This window comes from Papio anubis, chromosome 12, assembly GCF_008728515.1.
Source record: "Papio anubis isolate 15944 chromosome 12, Panubis1.0, whole genome shotgun sequence".
In the NCBI taxonomy this organism is placed as follows: domain Eukaryota; kingdom Metazoa; phylum Chordata; class Mammalia; order Primates; family Cercopithecidae; genus Papio; species Papio anubis.
Genome location: NC_044987.1, coordinates 59,255,266 through 59,261,023, shown reverse-complemented (window position 1 = coordinate 59,261,023; position 5,758 = coordinate 59,255,266).

Sequence of the window (5,758 nt, the reverse complement as noted above, 5' to 3'; positions counted from 1 at the left end):
CAGGAGATCGAGACCATCCTGGCTAACACGGTGAAACCCCGTCTCTACTAAAATACAAAAAATTAGCCGGGCGCGGTGGCGGGCGCCTGTAGTCCCAGCTACTCGGGAGGCTGAGGCAGGAGAATGGCGCGAACCCGGGAGACGGAGCTTGCAGTGAGCCGAGATGGTGCCACTGCACTCCAGCCTGGGCGACAGAGTGAAGACTCCGCCTCAAAAAAAAAAAAAAAAAAAAAAAGAATTAATGGCCATTCTATTTTTAATCACTTGGAGAAGCAGAGATCTTTCAAAATTGGAAACTCGAAGGTAGGTCCTGGGCAGGATAGGACACTCTTGCCTTTCTTGACACACTCCTTTCATTTGAGACTTTATGGCATTGAAGTGACCCTAAGGATGATCCCCAGCAGCCCGAGTTAAAGTGAGCCATGGATTCAGGAAGGTGCCATTGAGAGAATCCCAGACTGGAGGTGAGAAAGATCTACTTTGCCAGTCCAATTATCCAGGTTCATAGTATGTTCTTTGTTGCTGCTCAGAAACCTTTTCTAAAGCCTGGTCTGAACACTCTAGCCTGGCATCTGCTGTGTCAATGGCTGTAAGGAATAGTTGGGTAAACGCATCCGACCTAGAGCCCTGAAAGTGGAGAGTGAGGCTCCCAAAGGCCAGCATGGTGGTGGCAGTAGAAATCAGTGAGGGAAGACCTAACAGGAAAGATAAATCTTGAGGCCAGAGTCAAGAATCTCCACCCCTCATATGAAGATGCTCACTTAGAGGAAAGCTACAATGTCCTTACAGCTCTTGGGAGGGTAGGCTTCCATGTCTGCTTCCAATGCCAGTGAGTATTCCAGTGCTTCAGGCATTCCAAATGAGAGGGCATAGGTCTTGTACTAGGCCCAGAGTTGGGGCAGATCGTTGTCAGACTTCCTGAATTTGATGGGGCTGCAGACACACTTATACTTGCTAAGGTGCTGAGGCTGATCCCACCAGCTAGGGACAGATAGGTTCCAGATTCAGGGGCTCAGATAGGTGGATGTGTTTGAGCAGGGCTGCTACTGTTGGTGCCCCACACAGAGGTATCTGACCAAGAGGCAAATGAGGCCTGAAATCCAGCCAAGAGTTGAGCTCCCAGCCCTTGCAATTATAAGGCTGCAACTGTCAGAAGGGGCACCTTTTCTAATTAGCACAGGGTAGACCTTGGGAAATCCTGGTTTAGGGTGTCTGAGGTAGGGCTGATCATGGCTGCCTGAGGATGCTGGGCTGAGGAGTCCTTGCCTGGCTTCTTTGGGGATACTGGGGCCAAAGGCTGGCTCTCCTTGTACTGTCTGAAAGAGGTTGACCTGGGCCTGTGAGCCAGGCTGAGTTCTCCTCTCTCAGGGCTATGCGGGGATGCCTCTAGGATATGCCTGCTCTGCCTAGAGCACTCTAGACCACTCTTGAAAAAGACCTCTGTACTAGATAGTGGGGCCTCTGATCTTGGGATAGGAATTAGTAAAATCTATTTTCTGTGACAAGACTGGGAGGTAGGGAGGAAAACACTTAAATGACATTTAGGAGAATGTCATTTCTGTCTTAGAGAAGAGAGAAAAATTAAGGTTATGCTTGCAGTGAAGAGGAGCTTTGAGCAGAAGTGACAAGTCTTCATTCTAACTCAAGTTTTAGCACTTTTTTTAAGCCCTCCCTTCCCTCCCTCCTTCCTTCCTCTCCCTACCCACCCACTGCCTTTTTTAACTAGCTGAGTGAGACCTTGGGCAATTCACTAAATTCTGAGCCTACTTTTCTTCCTCGGTAAAGTGGGCACAACAACTCTCACCTCTTAGCTTATTGAGAGGATCTAGAATGCATTTGTGTAATGGGCTTGAGATGGAGATAAAGTGAGCTTGTTCCCCTCCCTGCCTTTTTCCCACTTGTGATGGTTAAAACGGACTCAACTTGATTGGATTGAAAGATGCAAAGTATTGATCCTGGGTGTGTCTGTGAGGGTGTTGCCAAAGGAGATTAACATTTGAGTCAGTGGGCTGGGAAAGGCAGACCCACCCTTAATCTGGGTGGGCACCATCAAATCAGCTGCCAGCGTAGCTAGACTATAAAGCAGGCAGAAAAATGGGAAAAGACTAGACTGGCCTAGTCTCCCAGCCTACATCTTTCTCCCTTGCTGAATGCTTCCTGCCCTCAAACATCAGACTCCAAGTTCTTCAGTTTTGGGACTCAGACTGGCTTTCCTTGCTCCCCAACTTGCAGATGGCCTACTATGGACCTTGTGATCATGTGACTTAATAAACTCCCCTTTGTATGTCTGTTCTATTAGTTCTGTCCCTCTAGAGAACCCTGACTAATACAGTAAATTGGTACCAGTAGAGTGACGCATTGCTGAAAAGATACCCAAAAATGTGGAAACTACTTTGGAACTTGGTAACAGGCAGAGGTTGGAACAGTTTGGAGGGCTCAGAAGAAGAGAGGAAAATGTGGAAAAGTTTGAAACTCCCTAGAGACTTGTTGAATGGCTTTGACAAAAATGCTGATAATTATATGGACAATGAAACCCAGGCTAAGGTGGTCTCAGATGGAGATGAGGAACTTGTTGGTAACTAGAGCCAAGGTGACTCTTGTTATGTTTTAACAAAGAGACTGGTGGTATTTTGCCCCTGCCCTAGAGATTTGCAGAACTTTGAACTTGAGAGAGATGATTTAAGGTATCTGGCAGAAGAAATTTCTAAGCAGTGAAGCATTCAAGAGGTGACTTGGGTGCTGTTAAAGGCATTCAATTTTATGAGGGAAGTGGAGCACAAAAGTTCAGAAAATTTGCAGCCTGACAATTCGATAAAAAAGAAAATCCCATTTTCTGAGGAGAAATTCAAGGTGGCTCTAGAAATTTGCATAAGTAAAGAGGAGCCTGATGTTGATCCCCAAGACAATGGGGAAAATGTCTCCAGGGCATGTCAGAGGTTTGCATGGCAGCCCCTCCCATCACGGCCTGGAGGCATAAAGGGAAAAATGGTTTCATGGGCTGGGCCCAGGGTCCCCGTGCTGTGTGCAGCCTAGGGATTTGGTGTCCTGCGTCCCAGCTGCTCCAGCTGTGACTGAAAGGGGCCAATGTAGAGCTCGGGCCATGGCTTTGGAGAGTGCAAACATCAAGCCTTGGCAGTTTCCACAGTGTTCAAAACATGGGAGCTGCCCTCATTATTATTTTTTCCTACAGTAATCATATTAGCCCATAATGTGTGCACAATGCGTACGTGATGGTTCCTGCCCCACATGGTGTTGAGCCTGCCAGTGCACAGAAGTCAAGAAGTGGAATTTGGGAATCTCTGCCCAGATTTCAGAGGATGTACGAAAACACCTGGATGTCCAGGCAGAAGTTTGCTGCAAGGGCAGGGCTCTCATGGAGAACCTCCGCTAGGGCAATGCAGAAGGGAAATGTGGGGTTGGAGCCCCCACACAGAATCCCTACTGGGGCACTGCCTAGTGGAGCCATGAGAAGAGGGCCACTGTCCTCCAGACCCCAGAATTGTAAATCCACTGACAGCTTGCACTGTACATCTGGAAAAGCTGCAGACACTCAATGTCAGCTCATGAAAGCAGCCAGGAGGGAGGCTGTACCCTGTAAAGCCACAGGGGCAGAACTGCCCAAGAACATAGGAACCCACCTCTTGCATCAGCATGACCTGTATGTGAGACAGGGAGTCAAAGGAGATTATTTTGGAGCATTAAGATTTGACTTCCCTGCTGGATTTTGGACTTGCATGGGCCCTGTAACCCCTTTGTTTTGGCCAGTTTCTCCCATTTGGAATGGCTGTACTCCCACTGTATCTAGGAATTAACTAACCTGCTTTTGATTTTACAGGCTCATAGGTGGAAAGGACTTGCCTTGTCTTGAATGAGACTTTAGACTGTGGACTTTTGAGTTAATGCTGGAATGAGTTAAGACTTTGGGGGACTGTTGGGAAGGTACGATTGGTTTTGAAACATGAGGACCTGAGGTTTGGGAGGGGCCAGGAGCAGAATGATATGGTTTGGCTGTGCCCCCACCCAAATCTCATCTTAAATCCCTACATATTGTGGGAGGGACCCAGTGGGAGGTAATTGAATCACAGGGGCAGGTCTTTCCCATGCTGTTCTCGTGATAGTGAATGTCTCATGAGGTCTGATGGCTTTATAAGGCAGAGTTCCCCTTCACAAGCCCTCTCTTTGCTTGCTGCTATCCATGTAAGATGTGACTTGCTCCTCCTTGCCTTCCACCATTATTGTGAGGCTTCCCCAGCCATGTGGTACTGTAAGTCGATTAAACCTCTTTCTTTTGTAAATTGCCCAGTCTTGGGTATGTCTTCATCAGTAGCATGAAAACAGACTAATACACCACTCTCATGTCTGGGCAGGGCCAGTGGGCCTGGGAGGCAGAGTCTGTCAGTGGGATTGGGGCCATAAGGGGTCTCTCCTGTGTCTGAGGGAACCACAGTGACCCACTTAGGGGGACTGGAGGCAGTGAAGGCTATGGGCCTATCTAGTCAAGACTGCTCAAGCAGGTCCTCACTGCTCCTTCAGCTCCCTGCCACCCTCCAATCCATTCTCCCACGTAATGGCTCCTTCACCAGGAGGATGAAGCCTTTATCTTGGTGTTCCGGGCCTGATCTCTCTACCTCATCTCCCACAACAGTCCTCCATACACAGCCCAATGTTCCTGAACAGGTCACAGTATTTATGCCTCTGTGTACACCTTGCTTTGTCTGAAATGCTCTTTCTCCTTCTTTGATAGAATTCCTCCTTTTCCTCTCAGGATCTAGCTTAAATATGCCATTCACTGGGGAGCCTGCCCTGACCACAGATCAGGTAGGCCCACTTCTGGCCTTCCACTGTGCCCTCTCTAACGTTGCACTGCCCATTCTGTGTGGAATGTTCTGTTGCTATATATGGCTCCTTTTCTAGACTGTGAGCTCCTCAAGGACACGGACCACATCTGATCCTTTCTATGTTCCCAGTGCCCAGCCTAGGGCCTGGCACAGAGTATGGGCCTCACAGAATTTGTTAAATGAGTGTGTATATAAGTGAAAATGACAGGGTGGGCAGTTGTGGGTAAGTGGCGAGTGGCAAGTAGCTTTGTCCCCAAGCCTGAGAGGGTCACCTGAACTGGGTACGGAGTTGAGAACTCATCATTTTGGTCTCTTTTACCAAACGAGATTAGGTCTGAATTTGTTTTCAGAAATTAGGACATGTTATCTGTAAGACTGCCTGGGGCTAGCAAGACAAAAGTCTAAAATCTGAGGTATCTGTAAGGAGTAGTCAGAGGAGACCATGGGCCCCACACAGCTCTGTCCAAGGCTCGGGAACAACTTCAGGTGGATAGGTATGGATAATAATATTGTAGTCAGTCCTTCCCATGTGGGAGTGAGGCTCCCAGCAAACAGTCCCGCAAGTCCCAGAATAGTCCCTCTAGTGAGTCAGAGATCTGGGTAACATGGAAGTCCTCAGATTGTCTGCTCCTCCACCCTTCTGGGATCACAATTTCCCTCAGTTTCTTAAGATGTTGCAAGTCACTGTCCGGGTGCAGTGGCTCACGCCTGTAATCCCAGCACTTTGAGAGGCTGAGGTGGGTGGATCACAAGGTCGGGAGTTAAAGACCAGCCTGGCTAAGATGGTGAAACCCCCTCTCTACTAAAAATACAAAAAATTATCCAGGCGTGGTGGTGGGTACCTGTAATCCCAGCTACTTGGGAGGCTGAGGCAGGAGAATTGCTTGAACTCGGAGGGCGGAGGTTGCAGTGAACTGAGA